We start from the raw sequence: 10,609 nt of genomic DNA on the forward strand, positions 1-10,609 counted from the left end.
GCAAGTGTTCTGTCCGGGAACATGTTACACATCCCTTTCCAGGAAATAGGTGGCCCCAAATTAATTAAAAATACATATTTTGGTTAATAAATTTTCCACAGAAATTTCTAATATCACTGCCTCCACAAAGAAAATCCCTTTGACCTCAGAAATATTTCTGAGAAAAGGGAATATTATTACAGGGAAAACAGTTAAAAAAAGAAGCCTGATGTCAGGTAGCCCTTTCTCAAACCTTCTTACAGACTCTGATCTAACTTGCTCTTAAAACTCTAAAGAAATATCATATCCTACCACAGCAGTTTATTCTTTAATTTCAGGCTGCAGTTTTTGAGCTTTTACTGCCAGGGTCACAAGAGTGTCTGAGCAGCTCAGCTGTGGCAAAAAGCATTCAGCTGAGATCTATTTGGCAGCTGTGCATCCCTAGCTCTTGACTCTTTTTTCTTGAGTGGAAGGCATACTAAAATGCACTTCATTTTACAAAAATGTTAATGAAAACGAGTATTTTACCTATCCACTTGTCATGAGAAATACGAATAATTTTAAAGGTTTTATAAAAGTAACTGATTGAAAAATGGTAAGCTTCGGTTAAGCTGAAGTAAACAGGCCCAGGTCAGGGTAGATTTTAGCAGCGCAGCCTCTCAAATGTGGTGGTGTTGCTGCACCCCCATAAATTCGGATGTACCTGGTTTTCTTGTCCTGCAGCTGATGACAGCTTGTGGCTTGTACTGGGAGAGAGGGGGTCTAAGAGCTTTTCAGGGGGTACCAAAGGATTTCTGTGGATTGTGGAGCCTGGAGCATATCCCCCAGGCGAAGTCAGCACTTACCACATGGTTTCTAATGTTTCAGCAACTTGCACAAAAGCACGTATTATAAGTCATATCCACATATCAGTTCTTGCCTGCGAATTTAATGCTTTGTGTATTTTTCTTTGTTTATTGGTTTTTGACAAAGGTATCATTCCAACTGTCCTTCTCAGCTCTACCTTGCAACAGCACACACATTCTGCCTCAGAACTGCCTTTAGTAGCTGTCACTAATACAGGAACAACTCCTTATATTAATGTGATTTACACAAAAGTTGTAAAAAACAGTAAATTTTCAGTATAGTCTAATGAATACTGAGATCTCTTGCAACACAAGGTGTAAAAACTAAGGGATCCTACCATACATGGCAGAGCCAGCTGCTGATAGCAAGCCCTGCTGTAAAGATTTTGATGCCTTGATTATGTAAATAAGGGAGATTATTCCATCCACAAAATTCTAGCAAGATAATCATCAAACAATAAATCACCACAACTCAGGCAAACGCAAATGAATTTTAAACATTATCACCATAATTACAACTGTATTGCTGTTATTATCTGAGCAGCATAGAGGACATCAGGCCCCAGATATTATTCCCCACTGGTTGCAATTTAAATTGGTTGACATTATTTAGTCTGTAGGGACATTGTGTAGAAATGGATTCAGTTTTCCGAAATTGGACTCGGCTTCTCTGCAGCCATGATTTCCACTTGCCTGGTACCCTGGTTTCTGGCTGATTCAGGCACGTCAAAGACCTAATCCAAAGCATACTGAAGGGAACACCAGCCTTCCTACTGCTATCAAGAAACCCAAAATCTAGTCCTAGGCCCCCCCATTTGTTAAAAATACGACAGTCGCAGCAGAAAAACTCTTTCAATCTCTCCTGCCTAAACTCAGTTTGATTGTCAGCCCTAACTGACTCTAGTTTTCTAAGATCTGAGCACAATTCAGCAGAGCAGGTATACACACACTTAACTCTTTCTAACACATCCCCTCAGCTTTCTTTGGAGCGTGCCCCACTGCAAACACCCACGAAATGGCATGTTCTCAAGGGTAAAGCATGGTCATTTGCTGCCTTTTACTTGGAACAGCCACTTTCCGAGCTGTAAGAAAAGCCAGGCTTGGAGCTCCCTAGAAGTATGCTGCAGCAGGAGTTCCTCAGTACATTATGTCACAGGTACCTATAGTGTTTCAACAAATTAGATGATGTTTCACTGGAGGTTAATTTATGTTCAAACATAATCGATTATAGGGATTTGGGACAGAGCTATGTTGTGAATTTAGCTGGCAAAGGATGAGATTTATTATAAATACATTTATAGAGGAGGAAAATGTCGGATGGCTTGGGAAATTTAGAGATATTGAAAGAAGAATTTGACATCTATATTAACTAAAGCCCTAAATGGGCTGGGCTTGTTTACATTGCTTCAGTCTTATTACAGGGTGAATTTTACCAGCTGTCTTGCTGAGCAGTCATTTAGCCTTAAACTATAGTTAAAACTGTCATGGTTTTAAGCAAATTATATTGCGTAAAGTAATTATTTCCCTAACTGCAAAGAGGATCCAGGTAGCTTGTGAATCTCATTTCCGAAAAAAAGGAGCTAGCAGAGCGCCCTCTGCACAAAATATAGGAATGCAGAGTTAAGGATTTGGAAATGTCTCTGTAATCCAGAAAAGCGCAGGAAGGCTTGATTAGTTAGTGGTATACATTTAGTTAGTGCTATACATTTGGGTATGGAGGAGACAGGAAGGAAGTCGATTTCTGCCAAGCCAATCTGTTAATTACACAGATTGACTACTAATTCCAGAACATCAAGGCAAAACTTGTTTCTTTACAAGGTGTTCCTGCACCAATAAATGTTAATCCTCATGATTAATACAAACTTTACACTTACTTTGTCTGAGGGGAAATTGCCAAAGAGCCATTTTGGAGAAATAAACTACAGCAATTAGAGGTTAGCCAGGATAAGGAGGCATGCAATGGGCAGAGGTCTCACAGATCCCTAAAATCACCACTTGCAGCTAACGCTCTCCACGTGTAACAGGAAGGCTCCACTATGCTCATTTGAAACTGCTGTGGGGCCTCAAAACCTTGATCTATTCAAAAATGTGATGGCCTTTCTGCTGTACGCATTGTGGCAAACCACGGCTGGTGTCTGGAAGAGATGCTCACTTAGCTCCATACCACGTGGATAAAGAGCTCTCAGCTACTCAGTGTCGTGGTTCCGCTCGAGCGGGCAGCCGAGCTCCACCACAGCCGCTCTCTCACTCCCCCTCCTCAAAGAGGAATGGGGAGAAAATATGTGAAAGGGGCTCAAGGATTGAGATAAGGACGAGAAAATCACGCAATAATTAGTGTAACGGGCAAACCAGACTCAGCATAAGACGACAGATAGTAAGATTTATTGCTCATTACTAACAAGCTAGAGAAGTGAGAAACAAAGGAAAGAAACCAAAAGCACCTTCCCCCCCCCCCATCCACCCTCTTCCACCTCCTCCCCCCGAGCGGCGCAGGGGAACGGGGGAATGGGGGTTATGGTCAGTCTACAGTACTTCTTCTCTGCCGCTCCTTCTCGGTCACTCTAGTCCCCTGTGCTGTGGGGTCCCACCCACGGGATGCAGTCCTTGACGAACTGATCCGGCGTGGGCTTCCCACAGGCAGCAGCTCTTCCAGAACTGCTCCAGATATGGGTCCGTACCACGGGGTCCATCCCTCAGGAGAAAACTGCTCCAACCTGGCTCCCCTACGGGCAGCAGCTCCTGCCAGGTCACCTGCTCCTGCGTGGGCTCCTCTCCACGGGCTACAGGTCCGGCCCGGAATCTGCTCCGGCAGGGGTCTTCCACAGGCGGCAGCCTCCGTCGGTGCAGGGCCACCTGCTCCACCGTGGACTCCTCCACGGGCTGCAGCGTGGAACCCTGCTCCACCGTGGTACTCCATGGGCTGCAGGGGGACATCCTGCTTCACCATGGTCCTCGCCACAGGCCGCAGGGGACTTCTGCTCCGGCGCCTGGAGCACCTCTCCCCCTCCTTCTACACTGACCTTGGCACCTGCAAGGCTGTTTCTCACTCCCTTGACTCTCCCGGCTGCTGTGTGGCGCAGCAATTTTTCCCCGTCTTAAATATGCTCTCACAGAGGCGCAAAACAACATCGCTTATTGGCTCAGATCTGGAAAACAACGGGGCCCTTCCCAAACATGGGGCGGCTTCTAGATCTTTCTCACAGAAACCACCCCTATGGCCCCCTGCTACCAAAACCTTGCCACGTAAACCCACTACACTCAGGCAAATACATAAAATAATAAATTGGATTTATTAATATTATTAATAAATAAAATAATAAATTGAATTTACCAATGGCTTGGTTTCGTTCATTGCTGTGTCCCTTTCTGATCGCTTCTCCTTGCAAATCAGTGCCTGACCGGTGACTTTCTTTTATATAATCAGATTCACCTCCACACCCGGTGCTGGCACTCGCTCTGTTTTTAATTAGGAAGCAAAAGCTTATTGCAGACAAGTATTTCTCCAGGACAATCCTCTTGCAAGGCTGCATTTTACACTGTATATAGTTCATCTAGTGGCAATTTAACATTGCCATCAAACATTCATTATAGCATCAGAATGGAATTTGCATCATATCTGTGTGCTTCCTTTACAATGCTACTGCACAAGGATCCAGCAATTAATTCAGCCAGCAGCAGGAGCTCAGACAAGTGCTATCAGCAAGGCAGAGCACCACTGAAGCCTCTCTTTACATGGACTGCATTGCTGTCCACTGAGTAACCACTACAGCAGCCCACAATGAGGGTAAATTAGACATTTTGAGGGCTATTCAGCAGTGTTCCTTTAGCCAGAAAACAAGACAGGCTATTTAACAGAGGTACTTCTGAAATCATGATTCGTCAGAAAGGCACACTGGAGCTAAATTCCCAGTGAGGTCTAGATTTAACTGTGGAATGGGACAAGAACATCTTTGGTCCCATACAAAAGTGTCCTCAGGGTCGTCTTCTGCCTCGGGGTTGAAATCTTGTAGCAGAATTATTTATTAGTACCAGCTAATATTTTTTTTCTAGCATAGATAAGGCAAATCACCACTTACAAACTTCAAAGAAGGCCAAATGGAGGAAGACACCTGTTTTATGCTTATACGACATTTTTGAATGAGGTTGGGGTGAAAGGGAGAAGGAAAGTGGGAGTGAGAAATCATGGATATCACATTAATAATAACATGATAACAATGTTTATTTAGAAATTTTCTATTTCAGTGCTTTTTGACAGAGGTGGGGTTTTCAAATGCTTGTATTATTGTCTTTCTTGGAAAAAGGTTGACATTAAACAGAAAACAAAAAGTTTCTAAAGATCCCCAAATTCTCCAAGAAAATTGAGTTTTTTTTGTTCCCAATTGCTATTTAAATAAGCAGGCTTCCAAACGAGGCTTCACACAGTGTATATCGTTTCTCCTCTGGGCAGCAGGGAAGCTGCTTTCCATTCAGTTTTAGTAATAACCTGAGTTTAAATCTCTTCCTGCAGAATTACAGTGGTGTGTAAGAGGAAGTGTAAGTGGAGTGTAAGAGGAAGAAGAAAACGGCCAAGAATATTTCACCTGTCTGTGAGGACAGGACAAGGGGCAATGGCCACAGAATGCAGCACAGGAAGTTCTGTACCACTATGGTGGAAGGTGATGGAATACTGCACCAGGCTGCTCAGCTACCTTCTCTGCAGTTATTTTTGACTTGTATGGATGCCTCCCTATGCCATTTCATCAAGGGAACCTTTTTTGCCAACGGTATTGAATGCGATGGCCTCTCGAGGTCGCTCCCAAGCCCTAGAATTCTGTTATTTCTTTCTTCTGCATACGCTGTTGCAAAGCAAAGGCAAAACAGTTAGAGCTTACAACACAGTTCTCAATCTGGTAACTAAAGGTAAAAGGAAACCCAAGGCAGCTCCTCATAACAACCACCCTAACAAAGACAACCTCAGAGGTTACGGCAAAGGGAGAAGAGCACAAGGCCAACCGAAAGCAGCTTTTCTTACCGTGTTGCCTTTGCCCAGGGTGTCCTCCTCTTTGCCCGTCTTCCATCTGCCGCTCCCTCTTGCCTCGCCGTTCCACACGATGCCTCCTCCTTCTTCTGCGCTGGCTGCTGCAAACAAAGCACAAGCCATTAGACATGGGTTCGAAGCTCCACCTCCTGTGCCCGACACAAACATGGAACCCAAGACCCTAAGGCAGGGCCCCACTCCACCCACCCCCCAGACAAGGAGAGCCTCAGAGGTCCTCCTCCCCCTTTGCCGTAACAAGGCCAACCGAAAGCAGCTTTTCTTACCGTGTTGTACACGCAGAGGACCTTCATGCGTCGCTGCGGCAGGGCTCCAAGGCTGGCACCAAGGGCAAACGAAAGCTGGGCACACACAGCAACGGCCCAAGAGCCTGGACCACTGGCTTACAGGGGGGCTCCGAGGAGCCATTGACAATTTCAAGTGCCCAGGGAACCAGAGCATCAGCACCCTGAGTTACAGGGCTGCCCTGGGCCCAGAGGCCGCGGGAGGCTCCTTCTCCCCAAAGTGGGGAATCCACAAGCCTGCATCCCGCTAACGGGTCAGGCACCCCACAGCTGCCAGCGGAGCAAAAGGCTCCGGACCAAAGCCTGCTTAAGGCGGGTCCGCAACACCCATGGAACTGCAGAGCTCAACCTTTCCCCCGCCAGTGGAGCCAGACGGCCGAATGCCGAGGCTCGGGCCCCAAGCCCTGCTTACAGGGAGGGTGAAAACCCTGCCCTACTTCTAGTGGCCCCAGGCCCATGGAAAGCGGGGGACACGGAGACCCACCTGGCTACTGGGGGCTCCTTGCAGCGAGAGACACGGGGCTACGCTTGACCCTGCTTACAGGGCGGTACCCCACGCACCAACAATTACAGTGATGCCAGAGACGTCCAGAAGCCGAAACGGCTTCTGCCGAGACCCAATTGGACAACGCACCCCAGCTACGGGGTGCTGAAACACAGCATGCATCAGAATTTATCATTCATCTCCTTTAGAGAATCTGTTTTCACAGTATTCATAGAGGTCATATTATATATATATCGCTTTTATATTGCTTTTTATGCAATAGTTGGCATTATAGCGTAGGCATCAGTCATATACTAAGTTTCCATAGCCCATCACGTTTAGACAAATAGTTTAGACAAAGAGCCAGACGGCTAAAATTAAGGGGGTGGGGAATTGGCTCTGCCCTGACTACAGGGAGGCCCTGGGGTCCGGCAAGCTCCACAGTCCTCCCGGGTGCGGAGAGAGCAGCTGTGCCCCTGATTACAGGGGGCCGCTCCCCCCAGGCAGCCAAAGGAGCAACAAGGCAAAAGGCCGATTACAATCGCAAAGACCCGAGCCCTGCTTACAGGGAGGTCGCCCAGCACAAAACAATCCAGGCACCTCACGTGCCAGCACTGCTCTCCTCTACCTACAGCCCCGCTAACAGGGCGAAGCCTTTGCCCAGGGTGTCCTCCTCTTTGCCCGTCTTCCATCTGCCGCTCGCTCTTGCCTCGCCGTTCCACACGACGCCTCCTCCTTCTTCTGCGCTGGCTGCTGCAAACAAAGCACAAGCCATTAGACATGGCTTCGAAGCTCCTGTGCCCGACAGAAACATGGAACCCAAGACCCTAAGGCAGGGCCCCACTCCACCCACCCCCCAGACAAGGAGAGCCTCAGAGGTCCTCCTCCCCCTTTGCCGTAACAAGGCCAACCGAAAGCAGCTTTTCTTACCGTGTTGTACACGCAGAGGACCTTCATGCGGCGCTGCGGCAGGGCTCCAAGGCTGGCACCAAGGGCAAATGAAAGCTGGGCACACACAGCAACGGCCCAAGAGCCTGGACCCCTGGCTTACAGGGCGGCTCCGAGGAGCCATTGACAATTTCAAGTGCCCAGGGAACCAGAGCATCAGCACCCTGAGTTACAGGGCTGCCCTGGGCCCAGAGGCCGCGGGAGGCTCCTTCTCCCCAAAGTGGGGAACCCACAAGCCTGCATCCCGCTAACGGGTCAGGCACCCCACAGCTGCCAGCGGAGCAAAAGGCTCCGGACCAAAGCCTGCTAAGGCGGGTCCGCAACACCCATGGAACCGCAGAGCTCAACCTTTCCCCCGCCAGTGGAGCCAGACGGCCGAATGCCGAGGCTCGGGCCCCAGGCCCTGCTTACAGGGAGGGTGAAAACCCGGCCCTACTTCTAGAGGCCCCAGGCCCATGGAAAGCGGGGGACACGGAGACCCACCTGGCTACTGGGGGCTCCTTGCAGCGAGAGACACGGGGCTACGCTTGACCCTGCTTACAGGGCGGTACCCCACGCACCATCAATTACAGTGATGCCAGAGACGTCCAGAAGCCGAAACGGCTTCTGCCGAGACCCAATTGGACAACGCACCCCAGCTACGGGGTGCTGAAACACAGCATGCATCAGAATTTATCATTCATCTCCTTTAGAGAATCTGTTTTCACAGTATTCATAGAGGTCATATTATATATATATCGCTTTTATATTGCTTTTTATGCAATAGTTGGCATTATAGCGTAGGCATCAGTCATATACTAAGTTTCCATAGCCCATCACGTTTAGACAAATAGTTTAGACAAAGAGCCAGACGGCTAAAATTAAGGGGGTGGGGAATTGGCTCTGCCCTGACTACAGGGAGGCCCTGGGGTCCGGCAAGCTCCACAGTCCTCCCGGGTGCGGAGAGAGCAGCTGTGCCCCTGATTACAGGGGGCCGCTCCCCCCAGGCAGCCAAAGGAGCAACAAGGCAAAAGGCCGATTACAATCGCAAAGACCCGAGCCCTGCTTACAGGGAGGTCGCCCAGCACAAAACAATCCAGGCACCTCACGTGCCAGCACTGCTCTCCTCTACCTACAGCCCCGCTAACAGGGCGAAGCCTTTGCCCAGGGTGTCCTCCTCTTTGCCCGTCTTCCATCTGCCGCTCCCTCTTGCCTCGCCGTTCCACACGACGCCTCCTCCTTCTTCTGCGCTGGCTGCTGCAAACAAAGCACAAGCCATTAGACATGGCTTCGAAGCTCCACCTCCTGTGCCAGAAAGAAATGGGCAGGACTTTCAAGTTTGTGTTCATTAGGGTGGTTGTTTTGAGGAGCTGCGTTTGGATCCCTGGCTTTGTCTTACCAACACCAACTTAAATCAACTTTTCTCACCATCCTGAGGCACAGAGCTCCTCAAGCTACTTCTGCCGTGCGGCTCCAACCCCGGGTAAGTAGGGTAGGGCGCACACAGAAGCAGCCTGAGCACCTGCACCCTTGCTTACAGAGCGGTCACACAGTAGAAAACCAACCCGGGCACCTAACGTGCCAGCGCTGTTCTGCTTACTGTAGCCCTGCTGACAGGGCAGTGCCTTTACTGTTTCCCCTCTTCAGTCTTCTGGTGGTCTTCTTGTCGCCCATTGTTGCGTCACAGTTCCACATGACACATCTTCTTTCTTGTGCACTGGCTGCTACCAGCTGAAGTCCTTACCTGTTGACAGGGCAGTACCTTTGTCCAGGCTGTTTTTTCCTTCATTCATCATTGCTGCTACTCTCCTCTTCTTACTCATTAATATTGTTCATTCCCTTTGATTTATGTTGTGTTTTTTTTCCCCTAGCACCTGCTGCCAAAGGAACAACATACAGCTTAAATGGAGATTAGTATCTACCAGTATCTGCTCCTAAAGACCAGCTATCTAGCAAATAAAAATTACTACACATTGCATTTTTCTTAGCATTCTTGTTTTTCTTCTTTCATATACTTTTTTTGTTTTTTTGTTTTTTGTTTTTTGTTTTTTTTTTTTTTACATCATCCATTCCTCCACGCTATCGCTGAGAGTTAGCCAATAGGGACATCTGAACAAGGCTTTCTCCAACTTTCTCACAACCTCATCAGGAGAATTAAAAATAAAGCCTCCATCAACCATCCCACCACACCTACAGACATTGGTTGTATTAGCGCCTACCCAAAAATCCCAAACCGACTCTGTGCTGCCGCCCCTTCCAGTCCCCTCAGCACGGCCCTGCTCACTCACCGCTCGCCCCCCCTCCATTACCTCAGCCCAGGCGGGCTCCTCAGCACCGTCTCCTCTTCTCCCCACATCCTCCCGTGCAGCCCCCCGACACCGCCCCACCACACTCCCACTCGGTACCGACACCTCACCGCCCCCCGATGGGGCTGCGCACCGCGACCTCCTCAGGAGGACAGGCCGGCAGAGCGCGCACCTGCAGCACCTCCACCGTCCGCTCAGGCACTGACCTGACGGGTTACCTCACAAAGCCTTATATACCCGCCCGGCCCGCCCGCCAGCCAATAGCAACGCGGAACGGCACCCGCCACTTTTGCCTTGGCAATCGCGCTCGCCCATTGGTGGAAATGGGCTCGCGGCCGGCTTTGATTGGTCGAGGCCTCTGAGGGTAACGGCTGTTGCTGGCGGCGCCGACGTGCCCGCGGCCCTGCCCGTCATTCTGTCAATTATGAGGGGGTTGTGTCCGTCACAGCGGCCCGCGCCCTGCGGAGGGGCCCTGGGAAAACCCGTGCGCACCCGGCCAAATAAAAAGCTAAAAACCGCCTGTTTGCAAGTGTTCTGTCCGGGAACATGTTACACATCCCTTTCCAGGAAATAGGTGGCCCCAAATTAATTAAAAATACATATTTTGGTTAATAAATTTTCCACAGAAATTTCTAATATCAGTGTATATCGTTTCTCCTCTGGGCAGCAGGGAAGCTGCTTTCCATTCAGTTTTAGTAATAACCTGAGTTTAAATCTCTTCCTGCAGAATTACAGTGGTGTTTCTATTT

At 49.0% G+C, this 10,609-nt stretch overlaps 1 long non-coding RNA gene across 5 annotated transcripts; it reads right to left on the reverse strand.

Annotated features, from left to right (window-relative positions):
* Positions 1 to 4,099: 4,099 nt before the first annotated feature.
* On the reverse strand, positions 4,100 to 10,078 carry LOC119713724 (uncharacterized). Of its 5 annotated transcripts, none has more exons than XR_011804882.1 (4): positions 9,994 to 10,078; positions 9,155 to 9,431; positions 7,558 to 8,811; positions 4,100 to 5,659 (listed from the first exon to the last, which is right to left on the reverse strand). It is a non-coding gene; the product is annotated as an uncharacterized lncRNA (long non-coding RNA). The 5 variants fall into 5 exon arrangements; XR_011804885.1 differs by having other exon boundaries at positions 9,966 to 10,040; XR_011804884.1 differs by lacking the exon at positions 9,994 to 10,078 and adding an exon at positions 9,864 to 9,878.
* Positions 10,079 to 10,609: the final 531 nt, after the last annotated feature.

This window comes from Anas platyrhynchos, chromosome 25 (assembly GCF_047663525.1).
Source record: "Anas platyrhynchos isolate ZD024472 breed Pekin duck chromosome 25, IASCAAS_PekinDuck_T2T, whole genome shotgun sequence".
NCBI classification, from domain to species: domain Eukaryota; kingdom Metazoa; phylum Chordata; class Aves; order Anseriformes; family Anatidae; genus Anas; species Anas platyrhynchos.